Source organism: Nelumbo lutea, chromosome 3 (assembly GCF_056320005.1).
Source record: "Nelumbo lutea isolate HS-2025 chromosome 3, American lotus-T2T, whole genome shotgun sequence".
NCBI lineage: Eukaryota > Viridiplantae > Streptophyta > Magnoliopsida > Proteales > Nelumbonaceae > Nelumbo > Nelumbo lutea.
Genome location: NC_142686.1, coordinates 16303150 through 16315702, shown reverse-complemented (window position 1 = coordinate 16315702; position 12553 = coordinate 16303150). Strand labels below are relative to the sequence as shown.

Sequence of the window (12553 nt, the reverse complement as noted above, 5' to 3'; positions counted from 1 at the left end):
ATGAGTATCTATGCGGGAATCGGTATCCAATACTGGGTACCCACACCTATAGCAATATTTTTGTCTCCCACCATATCGTTTGATTTTCATGTACGTAGAGCAATTTGAACTATTAGGCAGCCCAATGTGTAAGTGTAATGCTGCGGTGATGCCATTCTCGTCCTCATTTTTGGCCGTCTCATGATTTTCATCTACGGCTGGTGTGATCGGCCGAAGCAAGCAGCTGAGTAATGGTAGAGGCTCCGTAGAGTTTTGGGTTATATTATTTGTGTCTGGATAGAGAGCACAAGACTCATTATCCTTAGCAAAAGAGTTAGTCACGGGATTTGAGTCATCACGACAATCTACAGAAGACTCCATGTTTAATACTTTAATTCTGATTTGATGTATCTCTATCTACACTACTCTTCAGTCTTCACAGACACACTTATCTCAAAATCTCTGCATATATGCTTTGCATAAATTAAAGATCATAGTGAAAGTACAAGAAAAATTTAGCATTTCAATATTATTATAGAGCCTCAAACGAATACAATATCAACAGCCCATTGTTATCAAACGAATTGGGATTGCTGTAAAATATTTCCTTGGGTGAAAAAAGAAAAGAAAGATGATGAACACAGCCACTGCCCTTATTCCGGGCAAAAATATCCTTTCATCGTCTTCCCCTTGACAGAGCAGCATATTTTTCTACAAAAGTTATTATATTTTAATTATTTTATTAAAATATTACTTGATATTCAGGACAAAAGTTGCCCTTACGTGTGAAAAACCCAAAAAAAAAAGCCTGAAAATGTTGAGCTGGCGTTTTTTTTTTTTTTTTTTTTATGATGCGGTAACGTGGAAGACAAAGAACGCGTCACTCCTCTCTTCACTCTCTCTGCATTTAATACAGATAACGCGAATAATCAAGTCATTTTATGGTTAAAGGGTAGAGATAGCATAGAAGTGCCTCGTCGAAATTAACGAAAGTACAGCTTTGACCAATGTATCCCGTTAATGATTACCACCTCGGCACCTGATTGGTGATGGATTGTGAGTTCTTCCCATATCATGGTGACATTGTATTTTAGTTAGGAGTTGTTTGGTAAAGTGGCTTTATGTTATGTTGCTTTGAATTTGATCAATACAAATTTATAAAGGAGAGATTTTTTTTATTTGAAAACGTTTGAATTGATTAATAAAAATTAATATGCATATATTTTTAATATGTTTTTATGGTAAAAATACACTCATAAATAGTGTGGCAATATATATTTCTCACAAATTTGTTTAAATCAATTGAGATGCAATGGCAATACAATGCAACCCTACCAAACACCCTCTAAGAGGACTGAATTCCGTATTATACGGGCCAGTGTTAAAAATGTTTCTTTCAAAAAAGTATGGATAAATCCAATGCAGATTTCCGAATTCTATTGCAGACCTATAAACATTCAAAATGTCAAAACCCCCCACTCTACACAAATGTCCATCCGTGAATTGGCATCAATTCCGAGCTGGCACCTGTCATTTTCCTTTTTTATGATATAGCACAAAAAAAAGGGATAAATGGACTGCAATCCACCACAGAAATCTAAAATTGCAGCCCCCTCCTAATCTAGTAGTAACCATCCTATAAACCGCATCCTGCCCATAAATTTAACATCAATCCAAAGGCAAAATTCAATCCACCCCTAAAAATCTTAACCCCACCCTATGAGTGGACTGAACTATAAAATCCCCAAAAAATTATCATGTGCTTTGGAGCTTGAGTGTAGTGATAATTAAGTACCCAAAGTTTCATTTACCACATAGAGCTATTCCATACATTTAGATTTTAACACTATAATTAAAAAAATAAAAGGGTAATTATTTGAAACTCTCCTTTACTGTTTTCCAATTGTCTTAAGTTCACCTTCCGTTTAATCACAGTTACTGACCATAACCGTTGTTCATTGAGGCCATTAAATATTTTTAATGGCCAAAGTAACCCTGAGTAGCAGTGCATGGCGCAAAACAAGTTTTGCTGAACTTCCCAGTATGATTCGTTGCAGAAGTGGTTGTGCCCTTGTCACCCCTAAAACCCCGTCAAACCAGATCTTATGGGGATTTCGTTTTTTGGATTTTGTTAATGGGATTTTGGTTCTCACTGATAAAGAAGTTTATGTTTTTTTTTTATGTATGTGAGGATTAGGAAAATTTTATTTTTTCAGATATCACTGTAAAATCTTATGAGACCATTTTGCCTTCTCTTTTATTGTATTTCTAAAATCAAAGTTTTAAACCTTTTGTTCATAGAGAAAAAAGAGAAATGGAAATAGTTCAAAACTTGAGTTTTGGAGAAACAAAATGACCAAATAATCTCATGATAGTACAATATAGCTCTTGTTGCAAATGATTCATGCAGTATGAGAAGGAGAGAATAAGTTAATATAGTCAGGTACATTTTAAGTATCTAACTATAAAGGAGATTCATGAAATGTAAATGTAGAGGTTGGTGTTAAAGGATGCCCATGTTCAATAGGGCAGTGATTGCATTCGGTTTCCTGATAAAATGGAAATTGAATTATTTGTAAGTGAATTTAAACAGCCCCATGGTTGTTGACATGTATAATGCACAAGCTAGTGTTACATAGTGATTGCATTTGGTTATGGGTGAGTTTAAAAAGCCCCATGTTTATTTTTCTTAATTCAATAATAAAAAACAAAATTCTAAGGGTAAAGAGGGACTACAATCCCTTGTATGACTTTGTCATAGGAGTGTTGGTGTCCATGGCGTCCATCAAACACTTTAAGCAAAAGTTAAATCAAGCGCTTGACAATGGTCTAAAAGAAATGTAAAAGAAGCAATTCAACTGCTTTTTGAAGCTCCTTAAGGTTTTCATTTATCTGTAGCTCTACTCTTGTTGTTGCAATGAACAATACGAGAAGAGAGAATAAACTGAGTGGACAATTACATTTTAAATACAAAGATATAAAATGCAATTGTTCATATCCACATGGACCACATCCCCTCTCCATCCCTAATATATACTTTTTTTCTTTGCATTTTAATAAAAATCTATATTTTAAAATTCTATCTTACAATTCCAATTACTTAAAACTTTTTCCTCAAACCCCTATATTTTGTTACTGCTTTCCCCATCTTGCCTAAAAAAGAGACTTTATTGAGAGAGGATCTTTGATTTGGTATACCATGGGGCATGGGCACAATTTGATTGTTTGGCTTCGGCTAGGTGAGAATAAACCCAAATTTGCACCCATTGATTCCCCGTTCCAAAATTTTGAGTTGAATATGCGATGATGTACCCATAAATATAAATAAATAAAAAAAGAATACGCGGACTGATGATGACATGTTTTTCGTGGGTTCCGATACTAAAGCCACTTGCATTTAAGAGTGATAGGATCTGCTCCCCACAAATGAGCATCTCACATACACGTTAACCCTGTATTAAAAACATCTTCCATGAATAATAACAAATAAGAACGGAAGATATTCTCAATAAACGATAGGATGTGCGTGTAAAGCACCTGTACACTGCAAGTGTGAAGAGCAGATCCGGTCCCATTCAGAGGGACACAAACAAGTTTTGAAGAATAAAAATCGCAAGTGGTTGATTTGATTAATTGGACCGCCACTTTTTGCTTCTATTAATGTAAAAATCTGGTAAATGGCCCATCGGATTTTTGGAAGGACAGTTGTATATCTGGATGTCTATTCTACGTGTGTTCAAATCAAGACTTCAAATCTCTTTCCTTCTTTGACGTGTCTTTGCTTGGTTTTTGTGGGTGAATGTGTATGTGACTCGGTTGACGTGGACATATCTCAACCAAACCAATAATAATACAATGCAATTCATGATTCCATTTCAATGATGAACCAAGTAAATTGACAAAAATACCCTCATCTTTATCTACTTCAGTTCTCAGCAACCAAATCATTAGTACATTTTTTATCCCTAATAATTAATATTCATGGGCCCTTGTGTCCAAGGAAGACACCATTGGACCCAATGGAAAATTAAAATGCGTCCACTATTATTTTTATGGGGAGCTAGAGCCTAGAGAGGAGGGGCAGCAGCGTCTATTAGTAGCGTCCACCGGGCTTACATGAGTGAGAGATGAGAAGTGCCTTTTCTTTTTCATTTATGAGATTCTTTTCTTTTTCATTCATGGGATTAATATAGTCTTCTGCGATGCGATGGATGCACTTTGTTATGAATCGATATTCAATATTCAATATGATGATTGAAGATATAAAGAATAGATATAAATAAATTAAATGAATGAATTAAGTAAAGTAAGTAATTTAAGTAACGCCATATTTGGGAGTACTTAGCTTAAAAATAGGTGATTATTGGATAAGTGTTTAATAACAAATGATTATTCGAATTAGTATTTATTTGCATTTGGTATTCAATGTTTTTTAAAGCATTTATTTCATATTGGGTGTTTGAGCTTTTTTCTCCAATAAGCATTTAAATAAACATTTAGGACTACTTTATCTTTAATTTTCTTTCAAATTATACGAAATCACTTTTATGAAAGTATCTTTATGAAAGTATATTTACGAAAATATTTTTATGAAAGTGTTTTTATAAAAGTATTTATATAAAAGTTATTTCATACAAGTACTTTTATAAAACTATTTTTGTAAAAGTGCTTTGATAAAAATACTTTTATAGAAGTGCTTACGGAAGTATTTTTATGAAAGTAGTTTTATAGAATTCAAATAGGGATAATTTTAGAAGAAAAAAAAATGAATAAGTGCTTATTATATAAGCACTTAAAAAAACTAAAAATTTGAATTGAAAAAAACTCTTATTTTTTAAAATAAGTACTTATTTAAAATTTATTTTCCAAACACCAATAAATGCTTAAGAATGTAATCTTGACCTAAATCAATACTTATTTTTAAGTAAATTCCAAACATGACCTAAAATTAATTTCATTAAGTTTAATTAATTAATTAAATAAAATTAAAGAATAAGATTAATGGAAAAAAAGGAAGCAGGAGCACCGAACAGATGACAGTGCCCATTAGTGGCGTCCACAGTGGTCCACTGGGCTTGTGTCCTTTTTCTTTATGAGATTATTATGATTTGGTGATTCAGTTAGTTAATGCGTAAACAAAAAGATGCAAATAGATGTGTTAACAACCCTATTGAAATATGCTTTTGTATTGGCACTCGAGGCTAGACAGCAATACCAAAAAAAACTAGAGAGAGACAAAAACATGCTTATTTTACTAGTGCTTTGTTGTCTGTGACTCTGTGTGCATGTGACCGTGAATGAGTGCGAGATGGAAAGAAAGCACCGAATGTTGACATTGTGTGAATCTCACTTCTGTCATCAATATCATTTGTCCATTTTTGGTAACGCATTATGCTCTGATGTGGAAAATTATGGGGATGTTTGGTGTGTCGTTTATAAAAGAAGGTTTGTAGTATAGAAAGTAATTTTTGAGGTTTAATATTAATAAAAATAATATATTTAAAAAATTTTAAAAATAGGTTAATTTTTTAAAAATAGTTTTAATAAAAGACAACAATGTTCATCATCTTCTTCTTACGGTCGCCGCCCGCCGTTACCTCTATCTCTACCCATCTCCGGCAACGTTGCCGGAGGCGGAAGCGAATGTAGCAGCGTTAGACAGAGAAATCACCAACGCCGCCGCCACCTCTGCCTCCGACCACCTCCAACAACGTTACCGAAGGCGGAGGTGGGCGGCGGGCAACGGCTCTGGTGAAGAAATGGCAAGAAAAAGAAGATAAACAGTTATTGATAGGTCTCTACAAACAGTCTGCATCATTTTTTTCGTGTGAAAACAGTGGGATGGGCCTTCTCTTCACACGTCTTTTTCCCCTGCTTCCCTCTTCTCTCACTCTCTCGTCCGAGTCCCTCTCCCTCTCTGTATCTCTCGAAATCATGGCAAGAAACCCTAACTCTTTTTCTTTGCAGGTTTTGCAATTAGGGTTTTGATGGTTTTTTCACACGATTCTCCCCTGCTTCTTCTTCCAAGACCTCAGTTATTGTTTTATTAGGGTTTCTGGTGGGGGTTGTACCCTTTTCTTTGTAGTTCTTCCACTTCACCACTCTCGATTAGTGTTTTAAGTTTTCTGATCATCGTTCTCTCATGTTTTGCAGGTGGTGGGGGCAGTGGCGACGCCGGGCTTTGGTTGGGTTCTCTATTGATATCTGCTGCAAGAGCTAATAACACCATCTTCTCACCAGAGAACACACAACAAGGAAGGAGACGTTTGAGTTCAAGCAGAGTTTCGGGAGAAGAAAAGCCGCTCACCTGGTAAGAGATTTGAAACTGCGACTGCTAGAACTGCAACAGGTACCACGGAAAAAGTCTAGGCTGGGGTGGATGGTTTCTGTTCCGGCTTCTTTGTCCACCCACAAATTTCATCTCAATCGATCTCTTCTTTGTTATTGAAGTTTTTAGCTAACCTGAAACTGATTTTTGAGGGTTTTGTGGGTATTTTTTCTTCTTTGTTAGGGTTTAACGATGGAGGGTTCGTCCATTGTTGCTAAGTTCAAAAAATATTAACAATTTTAATAGTATTTTACGTTTCCATAGACATGCCGTAAATCCACGTTTTCTTGTCTTGCCCAGGCAAACTCTTGGGCACATGTTGGAATCTGACTGATATTTAGAACAATTAATATTTAGATCCGCGTTTTATCATCTTCCTGTCTTTAATTGTGTTTTGAACTTGACATTTATATCTTTTTCTACAAGTTGACATGCTCTCTTATAAAATGCAGTTTGAGCAAGGGGTTGCGCAGGCCATTCTTCGTGGTCTTATAGATTTTAAACGGGTTCCAGGGCCAAATGATTCAGAGAGTGCAAAGAATTTGGTTCGACAGATGTTAGAGCCGACCCAAAACTTCGCTTGACTGCGAAGCAAGTGCTTGGTATTTTCCTACTTCTTTTGTTCTACTGTACATGTTGAACATGTAATAATGCAAATCAACTTCTTGAAAAACATACACTCAAGGCACACTCAGAAACTTACATGTACTGATTTGGCTATTTGGAAAACATCCGGAGCATATTTCTCATGGGTTATGATGCCCCAGGCGGCCAGGCCATAGGTTCCATGCCTAAAACTGTCTTGCCCAAATAGAAGGCAAGCTCTATGCCCATATCAGAATGGGAGGGTGTCTATATAGACTTTCTAAAGAAATGTACATCCTTTGAAGAGAACACATGCAGAAATTTGTATTGATATCTGAGTGGTGACAGCATAGACTTGGGTTTCATTTCCACCAAGAGCAGTTTTCATCTGATAGTATTACTCTTACTTGTAACATTATCATTTTGTTATGGACTTACAAGAGTATCGTTGATTTGAATATACTTGCAGTTGATTGTTTTTGTTATTATATTCTTTCCTGGTTCTGTTTTGCTGAGCCAGTTGACTTCATGAATACTACCCGCAAGATTATCATTTCTGCTTATTGAATCAGCATATATAACTTGCAGCTTGCACTTGGTTTATCATTCTGCTTAGTATGATGATCAGACTTCTGACATTTAGATGAATTATTGAACACTAGACAATTAGGATCTGATGCCAACATTCTTCCTCCCTTACAGAACATCCTTGTCTCCAAAATGCTAAAAAATCTCCAATTGTTCCTCTTGGAGGTGTTGTCAAGTCAAGGCTTAAGCAGTTTTCTATGATGAACAGATTCAAGAGGAAAGCATTAAGGGTTGGTTGACCTGTAGCGCTACCCTATCTATGATAAACAGACTCAAACTTTCAAAATGTGACAATCTAGTACCTGTCATTAAACAGTCCGCTAATCAGCCATTAACTGACATTTGAAAAGTAAAAATTGCCCTAAAAATGCATCTAATTCTCTTTATCAACCATTCAAACATTGATAAAAAAATAAACAATCCTGATGTAACCGGCTCCAGTCACATATCATTTTTTCGTGATGTGTTAATTTTTTGGCTAAGTACCTTATCATCTTGTCTGCTCCCATGTGGTCGGTGATCAAAGGTTGAAGTGGAGCTCCCTGGTGGCGAGCTGTCTGGAGGTGAGCTACCTTGATGAGCTGCCTAGAGGTGAACTACCTTGATGAGCTGCTTGGAAGTGAGTTACCTTGATGAATTGCCTAGAGGTGAGCTACTTTGATGAGCTGCCTGGAGGTGATCTGCTCATCTTTGTAAGCGGCGGGAGCTGAGGGACCAACGAGAACTAAACCAGAGAACCCAGGGGTGTTTATCCGATGAGGTTACTCCGATGGCTAAGTTAGCACACAATAGTGAGCTGAAAATTGATATAAGAGAATGAGAGAGCTAGAGAGCAGGGGTTACCATCATTTTTTTGCATCTCTCCTTCGCCCCTGGGGGGTGAGGTCTTTATATACTAGACTCCTCGTGGATTAGGTGGAACAGTTTCTGGATCCCAGCTGTGATGAGACCTGCTTTCGTGTTAAGTGGGCGTAAAGCCACCAACTGGTAATGTTGCCCATTTCTGCCTAACTCGGGGAGTGGGTGAGCTAATATAGCCGTTACAAGTCACAATCCTGTAAAATGCGGGGTATGGTGGTGTGTTCCTCGAGGTTGTCAGGTTGGCACGTGGCCCAGGCCGCTAGCTTGTGCCAGGGCCAAGCTACCAGCTTGTGCCAAGGCTAGGCTGCCAGCTCGTGCCAGGGCCAGGTCGCGCTAGGGCCAAGCTGCCAACTCGTGTCAGGGCCAAGCTGCTAGCTCGTGCTAGGGCCAGACTGTCAGCTCATGCCAGGGCCAGGCCACGCCTGATGGGACACCATCAACTTAGCAAAGGCAAGTTGTTGTCAAAGTGGTCCCGGGTGTCGCCTAGTTGTTTTGAGGTGCTAGGCTACATGATGGTGAACTGCTTAGTGGCGAGTTGCTTGTGTGTTGCAATGATGGCGAGCTGCCTGTAGCGAGCTACCTGTAAGTGGCGAACTCGAACTGTTTAGTTGTCAAGAGGTGTCAGGTGTCACAATGTCATTGGAGGGCCAAATCCGCCCTCATCAAATCCCAAAATCTAGATTCTTCTAAACAATCACCAACTTTTTTGAATAGAAGAGGTTAAGATTTGGGCGAGGTTCAAAATATTGATACGTTGATAGAGGCATGTTAGGTGAATCGATATTGTTTTTTTTTTTTACTTTTTTTTCTAAAACCAGTTTAGGGGGGTTGATTTAGGGCTCCTCCACCCCCTGAACCGGTCCGACCCCCAATACATCCACTGTAGGGGCATATCAAAGGGGTCCCATAATGATACGTATCGGCCGATATGTAACGATTTTTTTAATCTTGGATTTGGGACTGTTCATTTTTTATGTCAATGTTTAGATGGCTGATAAAGAGAATTAGATGGTATTTGAAAGGCATTTTTGACTTTTCAAATGTCACTTAACGGTTGATTAACGAACTAGTTAAGGGCACGTACTAAATTGCCACATTTTAAAAGTTTGGGTACTGGATTATTGCATTTTAAAATTTGAGGACTAAGTTGTCACTGGAATTGCCGTGCTCACCTCGTCCTCTTACATTATTGTGCCACTCTTAGCTCTCACTCTCTCACCTTGCCACCTATGAAAAGGAACTCACATCGTCTGTATCCACGATGCAAAAAGTTTTTCTACAGGATGCTAGATGCATTTCAACTAATGGAGTCTAGACTTTAACGGGCGAACTTCAAAAACTTTTAAATTTTGTTAAACCTGCCCAATCTCCTTTTGAGTAGACTCTCGATCTGTTCCTCTCTCTCATTCTCTCTCTCTCTCTGTTCGTACCTCCTCTCTCCTTACCTCTCTTCTTCAACCTCACGAGCTACCACCGTCACCAGTTCAGTCACCGGTACACTACTTTCAATCTCGGTTTTTTCTATACTCTCTCTTTTCCTCTCTATCCCACCCTCCAACCGGCACCAACACTGCAACCTCCACCGTTGTTGCCACCGGTCTACATGTAGTGATACTAATGGCATATTGTGCAGGTTGAAGCCCGTGTAGTTCATAAGTAACAGAGGAGCACCCATATGTCATGTTTGTCCCTATTGAATTCTTTCTGATGGGTTTTGGATACCATAGGCAGCTCTCTGCTGCATCATTGCCAAGTCAAGGCTCAAATCCTATTAGACTCTCCAGCCATTCATACATAGCTCCGGAGCTTCTATCTCCAGATAGCCTGGGAATCAAACTGAAGACTATTAAGACTTGTATTAGAATTGAAGGTTGATGTAGAAAGGAGGTTGTTTCTAATCACACGTCATTGGTTCATGTTAGTATAGGTAGAGAAAAAACTGCACATATACACGTCCATATTGGGGGAAAAACGTGCTTAGGACATTCTTTGATTTTTGTTATGGAATGAAAAATGATATCACATGTTAATTGTAGAGTAGTTTTTTTTTCCATTTTTAATGAATCAGGAAGATAAATCATGTATGGATGCCATATTCATTTGGTATCCATGACCTTTTAACTTCAAACAAAAATAGCCCTGAAGATTGAATCTCTCTCTCTCTATTGTTGCAACTCAGTTTCAATTGTTCCTTTTATCAATATATAGTGTGGATTCAATGTTGCAAGAACATTCATTCCAATTCTTTGATGATAAGTAGGATTCCATTGAACAAATAGAAGTAAATTCAAATCCCTACAAGCGGGGAGGTGATTATATCAGTAAACTAACAAGGCAGACTTGAATCTACCAAAAAAGAAAGAAGAAAAGGCCAGCTTGAAGATTGAGCAAAAGTTTTTCATTTATTTTTTTAACTCAGCATGATGACTCTTGAGTCAAAAAAAAAAAAAAGAGAAAGAAAAGCATGCTTTTATCAGTGTTTTCGTTTCAATTCAAACATTTTTTTTTCCTGAGAAATGAAATAATATTTCATCTACATACTATTACTCTTTTTTCTTCCAGGAGAAAATGAAACATGAACCAGATCCTATAACATTCTAGTGTTAACATATTGATTGCCACAAGTTCCATCATATTACTACATCTTATTCAATAGTAGCCACATGAGGTGGCAAAATCTTGATGACCTTTAAATCACAAAACAACAAAAATTAATCATTGGTATTTGGCTTAAAATAGATTTCTTGGCAACTTGATCAATTCTTGTTGAATGATACTTGGGGCGTTTTCTTTTTTCGGATTTTGAGAGGGAAAAAGTTGATCAATGGGATTTTAATTCCCATTGACCAAGAATCACATGTTCTTTTTTCAGATTTATGTGGGACCAGGAAAAGTTTATTTTTCTAGATACCACTTCCTCAGTTAAGTGATACCCATCTCCTTAGATGGTTAAATAATTTTGTCAATACTTGAATGGGACAAAAATGCCCCATTTTAATAATGGATTTTTATGACTAAAATGGTCATTGCCTTTTTTTCATGAGAAATAAAAAAACATGGGTAAATGCACTTAACCAGTCAAGTCATAAGTGTTTCCCAGAAAAAAAAAAAAAATTACTCAATTGATGTTGCTATTGAGAGTTCATTTATGCTACAATAGTGATTTGTGGCTTGTGACTTTGGTGGATCCGTTTGTGATTTTTTTTGGTTAAGTAAATGTATTTCATTCAACGACAAGTTATAAAGTCAGGTACAAGTAAAATGTAGGGGGAGAGTTCAATTTTTGTCATGTGCTTTGAGAATGACGGTGATAGCAATTGTGCGGTTCAATCATCGGTTGTAGTGGCGGTGAAGGTTGCAGCGAAGGCACCGATTGGAGGGTTGAGTTGTTGATTCGGAACAAGAGAGAAGAAGAAGAAATGAGAGAGAGAGAGAAACTCGTGAGGTTGAAGAACGGAGGTTGTGACTTATGAGAGAGCGAGTTAGAGAGAGAGAGAAAGGGAAACAGGTCGACAGTCCAGTCAAAAGGAGATTGGGCGGTTTAAACAAAATTTAAAAATTTTAGGAGTCAAGACGCCCGATAAAGTTTGGACTCTGTTAGTTGAAATGCATCTAACATCTTTATACGACGCGTTCTCCTCTTATTGGTGGATGCAACGATGTGAGTTCGACGAAAAGTGCCCTCAGAGGTCAACACTACCTGACTAGTTACTACCATCTCTTTTCACTGTTTAGCCTTTTGTACGGTTTCTCATCTTGTTACCTCAGCAAAGTCTCTCACCTTACCTTCATCGTCTTGACTTGGGCTTGTTTTCATTTATTTTTGAAATCGCTACATCAGGAAAGAAAAACAGAAAATGTTCTTGATATTTTCAAAAGGGATTTATTTCAAAAAAAAATACATGTTTTTAGAATTAATAAAATATTGATTTTTAAAACAAAAGCAATTTTTTATGGAATATGATGTTGAATAATTAAATGAAAATATATTTTTTTAAGAAATAATTTATTTTCAAATAAGATGATTTTGATTTATTTTTGGAACTAGCAACAAAATAAGAGTAAATTATAAAGACTCCCTTGGGGTTAGTAGCAAAACCCCTTGTACTTTTTCTGTGACAAAGACCCCCTAAACTTTTACATTGGGACAAATACCCCCAGCCGTTAATTCAATGACAGAAAACAATAAATTGCCAAAATACCCCATTAAAC

At 37.0% G+C, this 12553-nt stretch overlaps 1 long non-coding RNA gene across 4 annotated transcripts; it reads left to right on the top strand.

Moving 5' to 3' along the window:
- Positions 1 to 5223: 5223 nt before the first annotated feature.
- Positions 5224 to 7380, top strand: LOC148863199 (uncharacterized). Of its 4 annotated transcripts, none has more exons than XR_016108929.1 (4): positions 5450 to 5773; positions 5947 to 6037; positions 6133 to 6289; positions 6760 to 7380. It is a non-coding gene; the product is annotated as an uncharacterized LOC148863199 (long non-coding RNA). The 4 variants fall into 4 exon arrangements; XR_016108930.1 differs by having other exon boundaries at positions 5550 to 5773; positions 5947 to 6043; XR_016108927.1 differs by lacking the exons at positions 5450 to 5773; positions 5947 to 6037 and adding an exon at positions 5224 to 5424.
- The last annotated feature ends 5173 nt before the right edge of the window (positions 7381 to 12553 follow it).